The 20,626-nt window shown below is 35.8% G+C and overlaps 1 non-coding gene across 1 annotated transcript; it reads left to right on the top strand.

The window, feature by feature from the left end:
• Nucleotides 1-1,095: 1,095 nt before the first annotated feature.
• On the top strand, nucleotides 1,096-1,202 carry LOC133793276 (small nucleolar RNA R71). The gene has a single exon (XR_009874728.1). It is a non-coding gene; the product is annotated as a small nucleolar RNA R71 (small nucleolar RNA).
• Nucleotides 1,203-20,626: the final 19,424 nt, after the last annotated feature.

The raw sequence follows: 20,626 nt of genomic DNA, 5'->3' as shown, positions 1-20,626 counted from the left end.
TAGTTTGGGATTTGTTCCAATGCTTCCACTAAGGGAATATTGATGTGGAGCTTTTTTAACACATCCAGAAACTTCTTGAACTGCCCATCTTGCTGCTGTTTGCGAAATCGCTGAGGAAATGGTAGGGGCGGCTTTGGTACAGATTCCACTGGAACAGATTGCTGACCCGATGCTGTATCAACTGGGCCAGTTTCAGTAACTTCTTTTGCTGCTTTTTTACTAGATTCTCCTTCAGTTTGGATTGAAGTGGGCTCCCCACTGCCCTTTATTTTCCCCTCAGAATTTTCCAGAATTTTTCCACTCCGTAGCGTGATTGCCTTGCATTGTTCTTTGCCATCCCTCCTTGGATTCTTGGTGTCACTAGGCAAGGAACCTTGGGGTCGATTTTTCAAATCATTAGCTAAATGCACCAATTGAATTTCCAAATTCCGAAGAGACGCTGCCTGGCTTTGAATTACAGCGTCATTCTTGGCCATATAATCTCTCATTAAATTCTCCAAAGAACTTGTTTGAGAGCCTTGAGGTTGGTGTGGTTGTTGAGGTCTTGGTTGTTAAGAAAATCCCGGTGGATATGACTGTTTTTCTTGTGTTGGTGCTCCACTTGAACTTGCTCCTTGACCCCCCCATGACAGATTAGGATGATTCTTCCACACTGGATTTTAAGTGCTAGAATATGGGTTGTTGTTGCGGTTGAAATTCTGATTACCCACATAGCAAACCGAGGCTGGATTTGAAGGGCAATTCTCAAAAGTATGCCCGTCCCCACAATACACACACGATACTTCTGCACTTTGAATGGCAGCAGCTGGCTGAATATTTCCTCCCAAACTCATATTCTTCAAGATGTTGGTCATTGAGGCCATTTGAGGTGTTAGAGCCGTTAATGCATCTACTTCAAGAACTCCCGCCACCTTTCTACTTGTAGGAGCTCTAGTGTTTGACCATTGATAGTTATTACTTGCAATCCTTTCCAAAATCTCAAATGCTTCGTTGTAAGACTTGGAAAGAATGGCTCCATTGGCTGAAGCGTCCAAGACCATTCAAGAGGCTGCATTGAGACCATTGTAGAATGTCTCCATTTGTATACAATGTGGGATACCGTGGTGTGGACATTTTCTTAAAAGCTCTTTGAATCTTTCCCACGCATCACTAGTGGACTCATCTTCCAGCTGCTGAAACGACATAATCTCACTTCTAAACTTTGCATTTCTGGTGGGAGGGAAGTATTTTCTTAGAAATTTCTCAGCCAAGTCATTCCAATTTGTAACGGAATCGGGAGGAAGGGTGTTGAGCCATGATCTAGCTCGGTCCCTCAAAGAGAACGGAAATAGCTTCAGCCTCAATGCCTCTTCACTCACTCCTTGTAGCTTGAAAGAATCGCTCACCCCCAAAAATGAACAAAGATGGAGATGAGGATCTTCCGTTGGCATCCCACTAAACTGCCCCACGGTTTGGAGCATTTGAAACATCACTGGCTTGAGCTCGAATTGAGCTGCTTGTATTTCTGGCCTCACAATGCCTGGATTTAGCTCATTAAACATGGGGGCAGCGTATTCCCGTACTTCTCTGGCACTGTCATCCGCCAAAACAATGGGATTAGTAACTTGCTGGCCATCCCCCTCATCATCAACACGTTCAGCCATAGTGCCTCGACTTTTAGCCTTTTGATCCTTTCTCCTTTTTCTGAAAGTTCGTTCGATCTTGGGGTCAATAGGAGCAAGTTCACTGTCCTCTTGCTGGTTCATACACTGTAGGTACTTGAGTTTGCACAACCCGAACCAACAAGGTTAAAAACAATGAAAATAAACTGTAAAATAGTTGATAAAACAGCATTTAATTTTAAAGTCCCCGGCAACGGCGCCAAAAACTTGTTGTGGATTTTCTAACGATTAAAATATGCGCAAGTATACACAGTCGACAACAAGTAATACAGTGATACAGTATCAAAGTTCGTCTCCACAGGGAATTTTAAACTAAAAATAATGCAATACCAACTAATAACAATTTACAATTCAGTAACCAAATCAAGAGAAAATTTATGTAATTAATTATGAAAATAAATGTAAATGAGCAAATTAATTAAACTAAAAATCAGAGATTAAAATGAAAGAATTCTGGGTGGATTTCAGATATGAGAAAAATAGATTTGGGTGGTTAATTCCCCTCGGTTCGTTCCAGTTGCTACAACAATGACTCAGCAATGGGTCAGCAATTTATGTCACAGTTAACAGATTTCGCAAAACCTAGTAAGTTTTTCCCAAAACTTAATATCTATTGTCTATAACCCCCCTCAATACATTCCTGTATTAAAACAGACTATAACCAACCAATCAAGCACCAAATCTTTAGGTTATGCAAGGCATCAAAATAGTCCTATTCCACTACTCAAAATCACCTAAAACTAGGTAAGTTTCTTGCATCAATTGAATGGGTTCAGCTAGACTTCCCTTTTCCAAGCTAGATCTAACTTAATAAATGCTAAAAATGGCCAGTAATTAACATTCACTAATCATTACAGCACATTCAATTGAACTATGACATAAACAACTTAACCATGCATTTAGAAATTTAGTTCATACATAAGGATTCATAACCACCCAAATCTTTAGGGTGTTAGTTCATAGCTGAAATTATAAACATAAGACCTATACAGAATATTTCCATGTAGTTTGAACAGAAATTGAGATGAGAAAATAATACAAAATTAAAGAGAAATAGAGATTAGAGAGAATTGAGTGTTGAGCTCTAGTCCCCCTTAGGCGTCTGCCTTCTTTTTCTCTCCTATTTCGTACTCCCTTCTTCTTCTTTCTTTCTGCTTCTCTCTGTACTTTTTCTTCCGTGAAAATATCCAGAATTCTCAAAAATGATGGGTCTCCCTCTATTTCGGCTGGTACCCTTCTTTTTAGGGTACTTTCCTTTACCCTAATAGGAAAGTCAATTCCCACTTTGTCCTCCACGTGCCACATCACCCAGCTGACTTAAGTTATTAAAATTCTAGCCACATAGGCGCTGATTTCACTCATTAAGCCCAGCTGTCTTCTAGCCACGTCACCTGCCTGATTCCTTGAATTGTTGTGGTGATGCTACAGCATTGAAGCAGTAACACACCTCTTTCAGAATTCGTTTTTCCCCTTGCTTCCAGCAGTTCCCTTTTACATATTTTGTAAGCTTCCTTTCCTAATTAACACAACATAGTAATTTACATAAAAAACACTGAAAAATATTATAATACAAACCTAACTCTTACCCAGACTCACTACCTAGAATAACACACTAAAACTGACAAAATTACATGAAATAAGGACTCATTACTCTTTTTAGTTTTGAAAAGCAAGTTCAAAGATTATAAAAATAACTCTAAATCCTAGAGTTATCAACAATCATACATCATTGTAAACAAGTATAGGAAACCCTTAGTCCCAACATAGCCACACAAGCGTGTGCAGTTTTCTTACCTTTGATTTCGAGCGGAGAAGGTGAACTGGTTCTGAGCACGATCCTTAGCCTCGAGCCTCGGTGATAAACCTAGTCACAAGGGTTATTGATGTCTATCAACTTCCAATCATAAATAAAATACCTAGGGAACAAAACTAGCCTCTAGGACCTCAATTTCTACTAAACCGGTAGTAGAATTTATCCCGAGCACCTAGGTTCAAACCCCCAAGCCCTAACAATACTTCAAATACTTCCAAGACCAAACTTCTTAGGCGTGTCGCGACTTGGTTCAGCAAGTTGCGACTTGCCTCAAGTCAGAGAGAAAACTCCCAAGCCAAAGGGGAGGCAAGCCGAGACTTGGCCAAGCAAGTCGCAGCGCGGCCCCAAGTCAGAGAGCTAACTAGGCCAGAAGGGCCACACGCGTCGTGATGCCCCCAGGCTGGGTCACGGTGCGCCCAGCGAACCTAGAGGAAACCTGGGTTTTCTCCTCCTTTTCCCTACCAAGAACACTCACACTTACCCAAAATTTTACCCAACAACTTTCCCCAATTCAATCATTATTCAAGCTACGAAATTTAATAATAAACCACCTATCTTAATCCTCAAAACCTCAGCAATAAACTTGAAGTCACCAATCAAATTCATCAGCTATTCTCACCCCCAAGAACTTGGTCTAATTCCATCATCCAATTCAAGTTCAAGAGTCCAAACTTACCTAGACAACCCAGCAGAAAAATCAGAATTGAAAGCAACATTTTTTACCTCAATATAGTAGTCTTCTCCTCTGAATTTCCAGCTCCAACACCCAGCTTAATTCCCCTTCAATTCCCTTCAATTTTCCTCCAAAAATTCCCCGCCCAAGCTTAGCACATGCTCTCACCTAGAAGAAAAGCTTCAATATCCCAAATGGAAACTAAGGAGAGAGAGATACGTGGGAGAGATGTGAGCTGAGAGAGAAAATAGGCTAAAGTCTTCTACTTACTTCTACATAGACTTAGGTGAGTCTTTCTTTTCTGAGTTTATCTCTAAGTAGCCTAATGACTTAACCCTCCAACCATCTCAATCCTTCTAAGGTGTCTAAAGAGGCATTTTAGTCATTTTGCTCGCAGTTCCCACTAATTCCTCAAGTGTTCCTTATATTTACCACTTAAATCTCTTCATCCAATTAATCACCAATTATTTACCCAATGTCGAATAATCTCCAATATATTCCCTAAATTCCCAAAAATACCCCTAGGCTCCCCCGAGCCGGGTATAAATCCCTGCCGCGACTATTTCGCCAAACCGCTCACTAGGACTGTCTCGAGTCATATGCTGCAAATATATCCACATAATAATGTGGTCTCAACAATTTACCATAAATAATCACGTTTAAGCCCACAACAGGGCCAAAATTACAAATATGCCCCTATAAGCTAAATAGGGCCAAAATGCATATTAATACTCATAAACATGCATCTCACATATCCATATAATCATGCATATCACATAATCATGCATTTAATTATCTAAATCACACATAAACCAATTATGCCCTCCCGGCACGCTAATCAAGGCCCTTAAGCCTTATTAGTGCTTTTGGGTCGATACAGTATCACTTATTCTTTCATTAATTTTCAACTTATCTGCCACTTGATATTCCTGCCACTTTTCTGTTTGTTCTCGTAGTAACAAATCCACATCTGTTCTACTTCATAATTCAACAATTGTAGCCATATTTCAAATTTCATAATCCATGAAATTTTCTCTACAGCTCCTAAGTATCCATAACATTTACGTGTATACTTCATTCTTGCCTTTTTGTCTATAATTCTTATTCACTTGTAATGTATATCCACTTAATTCCTCTTCCCTTAACAATTAGATCATGCAACCACATAACTTACATTTGATACATATTTCCATTGATTCCATTGTGAACGCCTTCCAACGTCAGATGTTTACTAATTCCTTTAAGCAACACTTAAGGCTCATAATGCCCATCTCAATTTGCCTTTTAGCTAGTCTTTATAATAGCTTTCTTTAGAGGCACTTATAGAAGTACTTGCTACATGTTCTCAATCTTTCAATCTATCAATTCAACTGTACTTTTCCATGTACTCAGTTCATGTATTTGTTTTTTCTACTAACCCTCGGAAGTAGCCATTGACTTCTGACCCTTATGAATTCCTTACTTTTGATGTATCCCATAGAACAAGTGGGTAACTTCCTCCTTTACCCCACCTTTTAAGATGTGTGTCCAAAGTTTATCACTTGTGAGCTACAATAGTAACATAAAACTCATACATATGTTATAATCTGGTACATTCCAAAACTGAATCCATATCGTGTTTCTTAGAACGTGGGTCTATCATTCACTTATCATTTTCGTCCGACAACAAGGGTCCAAGCCACCTTCTATCTTTATAGCCATTGACTCCTACAATTTTCAGCAATTCAAGAAAATAGTCTTAAAACTTTTACAAATACTATCCAAATCTAATGTTCACAAAGCCTAAATAATCTTCCTATGTTTCCAATTCTGAGATCAATCCATAACGACCGTCTTTTACAAAAATAACCCACATTATTTCGTAAATCAATCAATTCTTATCACTAACGAATCTTGTTACCTTGAATCCTTTGGAAAATTCTTACACTTCTTCCATATTGATCTTACTTTCATACTTCCATGAGTCGTAACATCCCTACATGTTACTCATAATGAAATTTCTCCCACAATGGGCTTTCCTCTTTTGCAACGATTCTAAAATATCTTCATGCCTTGGAAATGTGAAAATGCCATCTATCATATCGATAAACTATAGGCATCACAGTCCAAATAGTATTTCTTAAAAGACCTTACTATCCAAGTATAAACTGTTTCCAAAATATGTTCTTTCATATCATAGTTTACTAACACTTTTGTCATATCTTGTAATCATAGTTCCTTTCGCCTTATCATAACTTGGGCATATTATTATTGCCACAGATTCCTCCAAACAAGGTACAATCACTGCAGTCTTAATCCATAACTTGTCTCCCTAAAACTCTTTGCCCATTGCTTTGTATGCATGTCGCATGCTCCTCTGTTCCCATTTGGTCCTTCTGGTTATGTGCTCCAAATATATGTCATCAGAAGTAAAATCTTCATAATCTCGTGCAATCGTTCCAAATGTTTGTAGCCTTCATCACGCCATGTGAAAAAGTAACGCCTCCAATTCTTGAGCATTTTCTTGTGGTTGTATCAATCGTGTCATGTTGTAAGCTTCTGCATTGTACATTACGTAGTGATTTCTTCACCTGTGTCAATCCACTGTTGTCCTTGTCTAGTATGCTTCATTCACTTGTGGTTGTTCGTCGTCTCCTTTGTAGTGAGTGTTTCTCCCCTTTCTTGTCATTCTTACCATTTCTTTCAAGAAACAATATGTCCAACTTCCTTATAAAACCGTGTAAGGTTTGTCCACACATATGATGTCCTTGTTGATGAGCTTATAGTAGATAAACATTCGTCGGTGTACTCTTTCATACTTAATGTCATTATTGGTTGGCTGATAGTCTCAATTTTCACCATGCAAACTCTTTTCATACGAAGAATTACCATCGTTATGGGATTCTTTCCACTGCCTCCCATAACATCTGATGAACTTTTGGGTCGTCTTTGTTCTCATAAATCCATGTGGTATTCCATTATAAGTGAGATCTCTTTCCACTCCATCCTTTCTTCGACATCCTAGTTTGCAGCGTCTCCTATAGAGTCGTACTTCATCAATAACTTTGTTACTTATCGTCACCAATTCCTTTATGATTCTTTGCCCAGTTCCTATCTTGAGTCAACTGACTATGGCAGTCCTAATCGATGTGTTCATCCATCTTACTCTCGTAAACCTTCCAACTAAAGTTCTGAGCTCACTAAATAATATGTCTTAAACTCCATGTGAAAATAATTCTACCAAGTACCTATTCTCTTCCCATCCGCTTTTTGAGTCGAATCAAGGGTTGAACCAATATCCTTTAAGGATAAAACCTCTTTGTCTATCGTATGCGCGATTAGGATTTCCTTCTCCTATCTGCCAGTCCATGTATCACTAGTTCATGGTTGCCATTTAACCAACCAATCTCTCATCTCCCAACAACTTGACTCATTCTCAAACATTGGGAGATCAATGAATCTAAAACCTTCATGAGTGACATTCGATAGTCCTTGTGACCAGGATAATATCAAGGGCATTTTAATCATGCTCTACCTTCGCCCAAGGAGTGATTTGCCTTAGATGATTCCACCTCTCATCTTGAGTGTTAAAAGTTCCTCAGCATCAGAACAACATCCCATTTCTCATCAGGTCATAAGAGATGACTGATCGCCTTCTCTGCCTCCTTGGAAAACTATTCTCAACCAAGACATGTTGAATCAAACACATCATGACTTCATAAATTGTTGACAACCAACAATCAAATATACAAAAGAATCTACCAACTAGCTACACAAAAGCTAGCAGTACAAAATCAATAAACACACATGAAAAACCATATATAACACACATACTAAAGCACACCATAAGTGCAGGGTGAAAAAGGATTACGCCCATCCTCGACAATTTCAGTTGGCGGGGGACCTAGTGGCCTCACCACATAAATACACATGCCTAACTTCCTCTTAATGTCACCTGGCACATTTTTATCCATTAAATACTTACAAGTCGGGTCTTACTAAATCCCAAGCCAAAGACAACGACCTACTATAGCAAGCCTTTTCTTAGTCTACCTTATTGAATCACCTTATGCGATTCACTCAATAACGACCAAACTGGTAGCCTAGTGCCCTTGATTTTTCTCATGTACACAATCAACCAGAATCTCATAAACAAGTTAAATCCTTATGCTTAGAACAATCTTGTAAAGCCTAACCACTCACATACACTTGATACCCAAAACCATATCTTGACAACACGTCACTTTGACACCATACTTTTGTCATTATATCATTTTGAATTTCGGTTTAACTATAATATCCCAGTTATACAACATAACTTCTTATGATACAACATCTCTCTATCAAACCATCACGGTCATGCCAAAAAATAACACACACAGAGTTGCATTGAACATAACGCGACACACTAAACATAACATGATGCATTGAACGTAGCGCAACTCATTGAACATAAAGTGATGCGTTAAAATAATACAACTTATTGAGTCTAACCCTACTAAATCTGTGTTGGCTGGCAGAAGCAAAGCGTAAAAAAATGCTAAAGAAAAACAACAAACTTAAGAACTAAAACTTACAGTTCCATGAGTCGAGACTTCTCGGTCTTCATGTGCATATCGTGAGGGTATACAAAAACTTTAAAACCTATCTCTAATACCAAATGTAACAACCCGACATAATCTAATTAATTTACTACAAAACATTTATTCAAATTCATTTGAAAAAAACATGAATTCAATATCTTTTACAAAATATGCAACTTGAGATCTCGTTATTTAAAATAAACCATCTTTTACATGCATATCGTTGGTAAGAATAAAATTTATTAAAACTCAACATATAACCATGACTTGAAGACTTATAAAACCATATATAAGTAGCAACCCCTTTAATCCCCAGGTCAACTGATCATGACATGCACACATCTGACCGAGCCTGCTCCAACTCATCGCCTCAACAACTACGCTTATGCCTTTACCTGCGACACAGAGTACTCGTGAGCTAACGCCCAACAAAAAGAGCTACATAGGACACAATCCCATAAGCCCAACAATATAAGGCATAAAATATAAATAATAAACATAAAACATAGACATAAACTAATTCTTATCATCATAACCTTGAAAATAAACAACTCATAGACGATACCTTATCATACAAAGATTCATAATCAACCATATCGTAACGTAACATAATCATAGCATAATGTAATCTATCCTAACCTAACTAGAGCATAACGTAAACATAACATAAAATAACCTATCCTATCATAACATATTCAATCTATAACACGTATTGGCGATGTCGTTCCAGCTGTAAACCAATGTTGATTTGGTCAGTTATGCAATAGAGCATGAATTAACATAGTCATTCATTTTTCATAACGTAAGCATGTAGTTTATCGTAATGTGAACATGCATTTTCATATCGCAAGCACGACACACAAACATACAACACATGCACACACATTTCAGTCACACACAACATGCATCACTCATAACACAGCTCCTAACATAACTAATAATCTAATTCATAACATAATTCATAGCATAATTCTTAGAAAAATTCACAACATAATTCATAAAATAATTCCTAACATAATTCATAGCATAGCATATAACAAGATTTGTAATGTAACATACAAAGTTTACCACACTTAAGTACGTTGAGCGTACACCCTGCGTGCATGTGGCACTTTTCTTACCTCAGATCCAACAACACTCCATACACACTAACTCGTCCCTTCAAGTATCTTTAGCGGCCCTAAACATATCATAACAACAGAGCTTTAAAACTCAAGCCAAACCAAAACCATAATAAAAGTACACCCACATCCCCCCCCCCCCCCCCCATAAGGGTAATTCGTACTCAAAGTATCTTTAAGAAAGTCTTAAAACCCTATTGCATAAAACCCCAAACTAAAAGGTACCAATTTATAACAAAAGGGTGCACTTGAACCGAAATAATGCATTTCTGGGCAACCGGCGCACGACCTCCAGTGCATGGGAGCAGTCGTACCCACAGAGTGCACGGGCTTTCCAACTGAGTAGCACGGTCACGCCAAGGCTGGGAGCAGTCGCACTAGTCCCCGAATAAAAAAATCACAAATGCGATTTCAAACCTAGATTTCAATCCCAAATCGCAAAGTTTCGACCCCAATTCACCATATTACTCAACTTAGCATGTTTTTAACCCTTGAAACTCATATATAACCAATCCTACACATGTAATGAACATCAATAATAACAAGTACTATTAAAATCCATTTTTCAACATCAAAAATCTAAATTTATCATCAAACCTAAACAGTAAATGAAAAGACTCAATCTTTTTTAAACAAAATAATATTTTTTTAAATGGGTGGGACCCACTTGAGTCAAAGACTCTTCTTTTTCTCTTCCTTATTCTCTCTCCCTGACTCCACCCTCTCCTTCTTCTTCTTTTGTTTCTTTTGGTTTCTTTCTCTTTCTTCTCCCCCCACGGTCATAACCAAACCCAACCACCGCCGACCTCCATTTTTCACATGCGACGACTCTCTAGATTTGCCTTGCTACGATAACCTCACCCACAAAGCAGCACCGCCTAACTTGCCGTCAGTCGTCCAGAATCGCCAATCAAAGTTTTGGTCCGTCAACTTTGGCTCCATTTTTCTACCAACTCCGGCTTCCAATCAACAAATTGTTTCCACCATTGAACTCATCTCATCGAGGAGAACAAAACCCAGCAAGTCATTCTTATCAACTCATCACTTTTCTCCGACAAGATTTTGAAATCTCCGCCCTTTTAGGAGCATTTTCCGGCACACATGGGGTCATTTAGGTAAATGGGTTGTACTTCCATGATGTCATCATTGAGAGGATTACTTTGATGTATAGAAAGTCAATTTTCATCACTGTTGTCGAAGCACCGCCACCGGCCTTCGCAAACTGTCACTGTGCGAGATTTAGGTGAGATTTTTTACTGTTTTTAAATGGTATCATGTTATATGTCATTGGACTGGGTTAGAAGAGTACATTATGATGATGATAATTATTTGTTCAATTGAGGATTGTAGGAAAAATTGGCTTTGAAGCGGCCTAAACTACTTGGAACCTAGGAATAGGGGGCTTATGAGTGTCTCTTTGGACATAGGATAACGATCCTACAGAGGTAGAGACTTAACTTGGTTCTTGGACTTGTTTTATATGTATTGAATAACATTAGACATATTCTAAAAACTTTATTATAAAATGTTTGAATAATTGAAAACTTAATTGCATTTTTTCTGAACTGTTCTGAGTGCACCGAGTGCCAAATATATTTTTGTATACTTATCAATGCATGTTATGATTTTTGGGTTTTATTCATATGCAATTGTTATGCTGCCCAATTTTCTGAAATAAAGGAAATATTTTCTTTTGTTATTCTAGTTACCTGCTTTTGGTTATACCGATGATAGTCTTAGTGATCATAATTTGTGCACGTTGTTGTTTCACGACCTAGTCTCTGTGACATCATAGGTAGATCATGTGACCACTCACCTGTAGGTGTAAAGACCTAGCATCTGTATACAGGAAGTGTTCTGAGCCTCCCTCTTGTGGTGTTTATCAAGTCCGCCTACCAGGTTTATCATGTCAGTTTTTCCAAGGTGGGTAACGGGAACTAGGGATCTAGTGGACGGTTTGATGTGCACATGTAGCTTGTCACTTGTGATTATTTGTGCTCTGTAATGACCCAACTATTTCTAAGACCTTGGACCATTAAAAACTACTAGACTTAGCTACTACTTTTGGAGAAAACATAAGAAATAATCATAACTTTATTAAAACTCTAAAATAATTATTGTATCAATAACATAAACTATAAATTATAATGTAATATGGCATGGGTACCCATTGTTTGTAAAACATAAAACATAACTTTCAAACAATTGTTCAAAAAGTAAATGCGGAATTACAAAAGAAACATAATTCAAAAGACTAAATAAACGCCATCCTCGATCGACATGCAGTCCACTCAGTCCATCAATCCTTAACACACAAGTCAAGCTACCAAGAATGCTTCCGCCTCCAAAATCACTTTCCTGTATCACACTAAAAGATAAAGAAGTGAGCCTAATTCCCAGCAAGGAAAATCTACTAACAACATACATCATAAATAAAAAAACATAGGACTATATCATAACCACATACTATAAAACATACATCACAACTCTAACCCATTGATCATGGTAAATCTTGGGGTTTTCTATCGAAGCAACTATAAGCCCCAAGCAACATAAAAATATTGGGGTTTGCTAGCTAAGCAATTATAAGCCTCAAGCGACATAAAAGCATTGAGGTTTGCTAGCTAAGCAACTATAAGCCCCAAGGACTACAAGACATATTCACATACATCATAACATAACATATCATAACATAAACATATTATAACATGACATATCATAACATATAATCATATAAAATCTACCCTATTTTCCTTACCAAAAGCCTGGATATTTGGAAAAAAGAACAAGATTTAGAAACTCCTATAAACCAACAGTAGAAAAGGGTGAGAATCTTTAAGAAGAAAAAAATGAATATGGGAACTAAACCATCAAGAAGAAACTTACCAAGAAAGACCTTAAGTTTTAAGAACTTAAACACCTAATCAAGAATCAATAACAAGAGTTAGGATCTGAATAAAAGAAACTAAAGAACACTAAAGAATTATACAGAATTGAACTTAAGGAATAGGAATACCTTGAATGACCTTATGGATTAGTCTAAACTCTAATATCGAAAGTACACTATTTCTCACTTCCCAAGTGTTTATAAAAGCTTAGAATAATAAATCTTTAACCCAAAACCCAAGTGTATCTCTCTATAGTAACACTAGCACTTTGGAGGTTCTGAGCAAATGCTTGAAGAATGAAGGAAATGGCTGAACACTTGGTCTTATTTATAGAGTTCAAGGAGTGAAACTAACCCCTTTTAATTTGAATGAATAAATGATTATAAAATGAAAAAGATTTGAATTTTCGTTCAACTGACACCCAGAACTCGGTCAAAATCGTTCAAAAGCAGGCCTAAGTGGTTAAGGGTATTTTTAAAATTCAAAAAGTCAAACTTCCAAAAATATACCCATGGAGCCGATATATCGCCCACCCTAGGCGATATATCGCCTCCCCCAGTATTCTCGAGGCTTGTTCAATCGTTTGAGCAAATTCGAAGTGTTTTTCGTATCTTCCGTTAGGCGATATATCGGCCCCCAAGCTGCGATATATCGGCATACGTAGATATATTAAACATGTATTCGCACTTTTCAGCATAATTTGAATTTGATAAACAGCTTTGACTGAGTCATAATGCGGTCCTAACAGCTTCTGGAAGGTTCTAGAGCTTCTAGATCTTTCCTTTATTAAAACTATCCATCGAAAATACTTAATTTCCTTAATAATCATGATTATGACAAGTGTCATGCTCTTAATGGTTCTATCTAAACCTTAGGTTATAATAAATAATATCTCTATGACCGGCAATATTAATCAAACCTTATGTTATAATTAATATTCTTAAACTATAGTTTAAACTTATAAAATCCATAACTGTTACTATGAGTTTCCAACTAAGTCCCGACTTGAACCAAAATCCACGGTAACTAACATACTACTAACTAATACTAACTACTACTGCTATCTAACTAGGCTAAGTAAACATTCAGGACTCTACATGCTCTCTCTTTCTCTCTATTTTTGATTTATACATGATGATATATATTTTGTTTTCAAAGCTAACCATGCAGGAGTGTAATGACCCAACTATCTCTAAGACCTTGTGTTAGAGAATATATATTATAATTGCTCAATGGAAATATGGAAAAAACCAAAAATACAACTCTATGCAAAGATACAATGGACAAGATAATTGATTAAATAAATATTACAACTCAATTGCTCAAAATACAAGTAAACAGAAAGATGTAGAAGAAGAAGATTACAAACTCAATACTATAATAATACAAGTAAATAAGAAGAACAAAAGAATGAAAACACAAACAAACTCTCACACTCAACCAAAGTGTAGAGTAGTGGGGATCACCAACTTGAACAAGGTTCAAGACCTTTGTCCAAAAGCTTATTTCCCCCTATTCTCTAAGCACTAAGGGATCTCTCAAGGAAATAGCTCTCTGGAATTATCAAGCCTCAAGGTGTATTTTTCAGCCAAGTGCTTTGTGGATGAAAAATGGTGTGTCATACAAGTGAGCATTAGGCTCCTATTTATAGAGTTTGAGATACCCCTTTGAATTTCAAATTCCACCAACCCCCATGGCTGTTACCAATGTTTAATTGGATGTTTATGGAATTAAAATGGAGATTTGGGAGTTATTTGGGATGTTAGAACCGTTCCATTTGGAAAAAACTGAAAATTCACATAGGCTGTCAGCCTCACTGGCCGCGGCCAGGACTTTTCAGTGGCCGCAGCCACTGGCTTCTGTCCCCCAGGCCGCGGCCGCTGAAAGTCAGTGGCTGCGGCCACAGGCCATTTTCAGCACAAAAAAGTCATTTTTCCAAAACGTTTCAAAACGTCCCAAATCCTTTCCCACATGATTTTGTAACCTCCAAACACCTATTGGGAGTTAAAAACATGTCTCCAACAGTCATATATCATCATGACTTTATGAAATCCAATCTCAAATGTGTAACATATAATATACACATTATTGGGTAATATTTGGGAGTTACAAATTTGTAACTGATTTTGTAACTCCAAAATATGTCACATTTGGGCACACACATTAGTCCAATTTTGTGACTCTCAATAATATGTTACAAGTTGTGACAAATCACATTTTGTCACATTATTTAATCTAATATTATATTTTATGAAATAATATAACACCTTGGACCATTAAAATTATTAGACATAGCGACTATTTTGGGAAACATACATAATAAATAACATAACTTTATTTAAAACCCCAAAATAAATATTGTGCAAAATACAAAGTAAAATATGAAATATAAAATACAGTATGGATACCCATTGTTTAATACATAAAAACAAACTTAAATTAATTAAATACTAATTGCGGAAATACATCAAAACATAATTTAAAAGACTTCAAAAAAATAACGTCATCCTCGATCGCCACGCATTCCATTCATCCTCAACACACAAGCCAAACTGCCATGAATCCTTCTACCTTCCATAATCATTTTCCTCTATCAAGCTAAAAAATAAAGGAATGAGCCTAATTCTCAGCAAGGAAAATCTACTAACAACATATAATATAAATCATAAACATAAGACTATATCATATACATATACTATAAAACATATAACATATAGGACCACAATATTAATGGCCATTAACCCATTAACATGGCATGTGATAAAATCATCTAGGTCCTCTGTCTACTAATCAAGGTAGGTTAGATCACACTATAGTATATGATAACCCATCTAGGTCCTCTGTCTACTAATCAAGATATGGTAAATCATAACTCTAAACCATGAAAATGATAAAAAAATCTTGGGGTTTGCTATCTAAGCAACTATAAGCCCCAAGTGACATAAAAAAAAATATTGGGGATTGCTATCTAAGAAACTATAAGCCCCAAGTGACTACAAAACATATTTATACATATACATATCATAGCATAAAACATATCATAACATAAACATATAAACACATATAATCTAACCTATTTTCCTTACCAAAAATCGGGATATTTGGGAACAAGAACAAGATTTGGAACACTCCTAAAACCAATAGTAAACTATGAGTTTCTAAAGAAAAAGAGTTGAAAAGAAAACTAAACCATCCAAGAAGAAACTTGCCGAAAAGATCCTTAAGTTTCAAGAAACTTAAGCACCTAATCAAGAATCATAAACAAGAGTTAGGATCTGAAAGAAAATAAAAGAAAACTAAAGAACTATGAAAATTGAACTTAAGGATAAGAATACCTTAGATGATCTTATGACTTGATCTATACCTCATCACCAAAATAACACTATATCTCACTTCCCAAGTGTTTAGAAAAAGCTTAGATTGGAAAAAGATTTTTTCCCAAAACCCAAGTGTTTCTCTCTATAGTAACCTTAGCAACTTGAAGGCTCTGAAGACTGCTTGAAGAATGAAGAAAATGGTTGAGTACTAGGTCCTATTTATAGAGTTCAAGGAGTGAAACTATCCCCTTTTAATTTGAATAAATAAATGAATATAAAATGAAAAAGATTTGAATTTTCATTCAACAGACACCCAGAACTTGGTCAAAATCGTTCAAAGGCAGATCCAAGTGGTTAAGGCTATTTTTAAATTGAAAATCCTCAAATATTCAAAAATGCATTCCCAGGGGCAATATATCGCCTACCTCGGGCGATATATCGCCTAGACCATTTTCCCGAGCCCCGTTTGTTCATTCGTGTGAAGTCGACGTGTTTTCTGTATCTTTCGTAGGTGATATATCAGCCCCTATAGCTGCGATATATCGGCATATATTGATATATCAAACACGTAATTGTACTTTTTCAGCATATTTTGAATTAATTAAACAGCTTTAACTGAGTCAAAATGAAATCCTAACAGCTTCTGGAAGGTTCTAGAGTTTCTAGATCTTTCTTTTAATGAAGATATTCATCAAAAATACTTAAATCCTTAATAAACATGATTATGACAAGTGTCATGCTCTTATAAATTCTATCTAAATCTTAGGTTATTGTAAATAATATTTCTTGAACCAATAATATTAGTCAAACCTTATGTTATAATTAATATTTCTAAACTATAGGGTAAACTTATAAAATCCATAACTGTTGCTATGAGTTTCTAACTAAGTCCCGGCTTGAACCAAAATCCATGGCAGCTAACATACTACAAACTAATACTAACTACTACTACTATCTAACTAAGTAAAATACTGGGACAGTACAAGGGGTTTTATTAAACTTTTGGTCCTATTGTATTAGTTCCTTTCCTACTGGGCTTTATAAGTTCACCAATATATCTTTCCCATTCCAGGAACCCAGTGATGTGAATGTGGAAGGTGAATTATTGGTGGAGCCAATGTATTTTAGCCTAGTTCTATTTATTGTCATAGTCCTATCTTTTGAACATTGTATATGTATTTGATTTGGAAGCTTATGGTATGTATCTCTTAATTAGCTTTGTAATAGTTAGGAATGAGGATTGATGGATGCTAAGTATTATTTTGGTGTTTTATGACTTATTAAATTTAATTGTTTGGTGACTACATAACTGTGTGGATATTATTGCTCTTTGTATAATGATAGATGATCCTGATTTTATCACTAATATTTATATATATATAATTTATATGAGTTATTCCATTATTTTGATATATATTTATGGTACTATTTAATATAAACTAAATGATCATTTATAAGGACTATTTTCCAACAAGAGTAAAAGTTTGACATTTGACCACCTAAGTTATGAATATTGAAAATTTGTCACATCCTAGGGCTCGGGTCGTGACAGTAAAATTGGAAGAACTTACCAATCAATATTCAGCCACCAATCTCCCAATCCTTCCTCCTTTGTATGATTCTTAGTTCGTCAAATTACTAAATCCACGTCCTCCTTTGGATCTCTAAGCCTCAAATATCCAGATGAAGAACTAGAAAAGTGTTCTTGGCCTGTTATTCCATCGCGTATCGTAAATGAGAAGTGTTCCACTATCATATCAATTCTAAACCTAATTCCCAATATTAATTTATTTATGATAATTAATCATATAAAGCCAATTTACCATAATATCATCATTCTCTAATTTTCCTCAGTAATTACTTAAGCTTAGTTTTATAATTCATCCTTAAGCTAATAGTTTTGACTTTCCTTAATTATACTTTCTACCATAAAACTCATATTTCTACTTTGACCCCTTATTTCCAATATCGTTGGCACTTAAGCCCCCCGATACTTGAAGGTACAATGTTTTGTCGTTGTCATACATATGCATATCATAATCATAAAACAAATCACATATTATTATCAAATTTTAAAGAAAACAATTCATAAATGCATTAATCATAAATTACCGAATTGCCCTCACATGCCAAATTACCAAAATACCCATAAAATGCAAAGGTGGGCATTACACCAATACTCCAAGGAAAACAAAGAGGAATGATGACTATATCTGTTGATTATAATCCATCTAATCTTTTTCTAAAATATTTGATAACTTTTTCATACATAATTTATGTTGAAGAAAAAGAATATTAAATTAATAGAGCACATGTTTCATGCATGGCCTCTTGCTTAGCCTTGAATTTCCCACAAGATGATGAGATTTCTGATTTGAAGGTCACATTCACTAACGTAGTTGGACCAAATATTTTGTCTTGATAGGTTGGCTTTCAACTTTAATTGTGTGGGTGTAGTAGAATTGTGATTAAGTACCCTTTCGTCTTGCAATTTAATTTATCCTTTTTTTTATGCTAGCTCTTCATCAATGATGATCTTTGCTCATTGATAAATATATATATCAAAATTTTAAATTTATATTTAGTATCTATTTATTAGTAAGCCAATATTTTTTATATCATGACAATGATTTTATTAACAAACAAAGAGAAGCTATAAAGTTTCTTGATTGTACTGTTGTTAGAATTGTCTTGTATAGGAATGTTTTCTCTGTCCCACCTAGGTCGTCTACAAATAATGCAATATTTTCATATGATAAAACTTTTTCTAGCAGTGTATTATACACTTGTTGTTGCTCACTATTAAGTGCTTTTGAAGATGCAATATCTTATTCTAGAATTTCAACAGCAACTCATCATCGATTTTTCTAGATTGAAATTCATCCCTATCAAAAGAGATGTCATCATCAAGATGATCGTAGGAATTAATATCTCTCCCCATTGATTCAATTAAAGAAGAGATTGACCTTAATATGCAACATCTTACATTGGATATAGAATCTTCTATTGATTTAAAATCGATTGACATATCTTTCTCAAAACGTTCCCAAGAGTCTCTTGGATTGGTTGGATTACAATAAACAAATATTGTTGCGAACAATTGCCTCAAACTTGAGTTGAGACGTGACTTTGTAGCTAGCTACTCACTGAGGGTTAGACTATCTATCCTAGATGTGGTACATGTCCAAAATTACGAACGTACATCTGAGAATACTTCACGAGATAGCTACTCGAAAAATACGAGTAACAACAAAAATATTTATTTTATTTATTATTTTTTTTAAAAAATAGTTACATAAAGATTGTTTTGTAACAAAAAATATATTTTTGTAACTAACATTTATAAAACTAATTAGAGAATAGTTATGTAGTTTTTAAACTAATGTTTACATAAATGACTACATTACATAAAGAACTAAATTACTTTATTTTTTATTAAAAATCCAAAAAAATGGGGAGAGAGAAAGAAGAATATAGATATCTTGGGTGGTTGGCCTTTATTCTCTTCGAGAAGTTGAGTTCAACCACAAAATGAGCTCATTGTTTCAATACTGGAGTTGGTCAGAAATGAAGCTTGAAGGTGGCAATACTGCAAGCATAAAACAACCACCTGCAACACCAAGTGAGACCATGAGACTCTGGATCTTAGGGTTATGGCAACTGACGAAGATGGTATGATGCATGTGGTGGCTAGCAAAAGTAGTGGATTGGAGTGCTCCACAAATGTGCTCCACAAGCTTTGAATAGTCACCCATTTTGACCAACGACGAGTAAATCGACAATGGTGCGACACGTGCGGCTAGCGGTGTGGTGATCCAACAAGAAAATGATTGGATAAAAAGAAGAAAAAAAAAAGATGTATTTTGTCATTTTCTTAGTAAAATAGTATGTAACTCGTTAAGCGGGTCATTTGGACTGAAAAGTATAATAAAATTTATTTAAAGGTTAAAATGCTAAAAAATTGGTCAAAATGGCTAAACTTTTTCATTAAAGTTATACAATATTTACATGAGATCCCAAAGTGTTTAAATAAAATAAATTTACAACCAGCATTCTCAAAAAAAGTATTGACCTAAGCCAAAAAATTAGACTTTTTAACCCAAGTCCACCAGATACCTCAACCCTGATAGTCGAGCAGATCGAACATGCATACGCCGCTACAAAGCCCTCTGACTCATGGCTAGCTAACTTCCCCTTGCTCTTACCTGCACCACAGAACACCCGTGAGCCAAGGCCTAGCAAGAAAACTCAACAAGACATAATAAATATCCTATTAAACATAAACTGTGATTAACATGCTTCACATATTATAAACAAGCTCATTTCAAATACGTAAACAATTTACATAGCCTATGTCGAGCAAGGTGCATCACTTGGGCACCAAGCTTATGACCTATGTTGGGCGAGTGTCTACAACACTCCCATAATGGCCTTGGCATCACGACCTACATTCTGCATGATTATCATCGAATAAGACCCATGTCGGTTAATCACAGACAATTCAATACAAATAATCCAAGCAAATATCATTATGCAAAAGTGGTACTTAACCCTAAATAGATTCAGATGCACAGTCATAACCGCATTCAAA

Source organism: Humulus lupulus, chromosome 7 (assembly GCF_963169125.1).
Source record: "Humulus lupulus chromosome 7, drHumLupu1.1, whole genome shotgun sequence".
NCBI lineage: Eukaryota > Viridiplantae > Streptophyta > Magnoliopsida > Rosales > Cannabaceae > Humulus > Humulus lupulus.
This window is presented reverse-complemented; position numbering and strand designations above follow the sequence as displayed.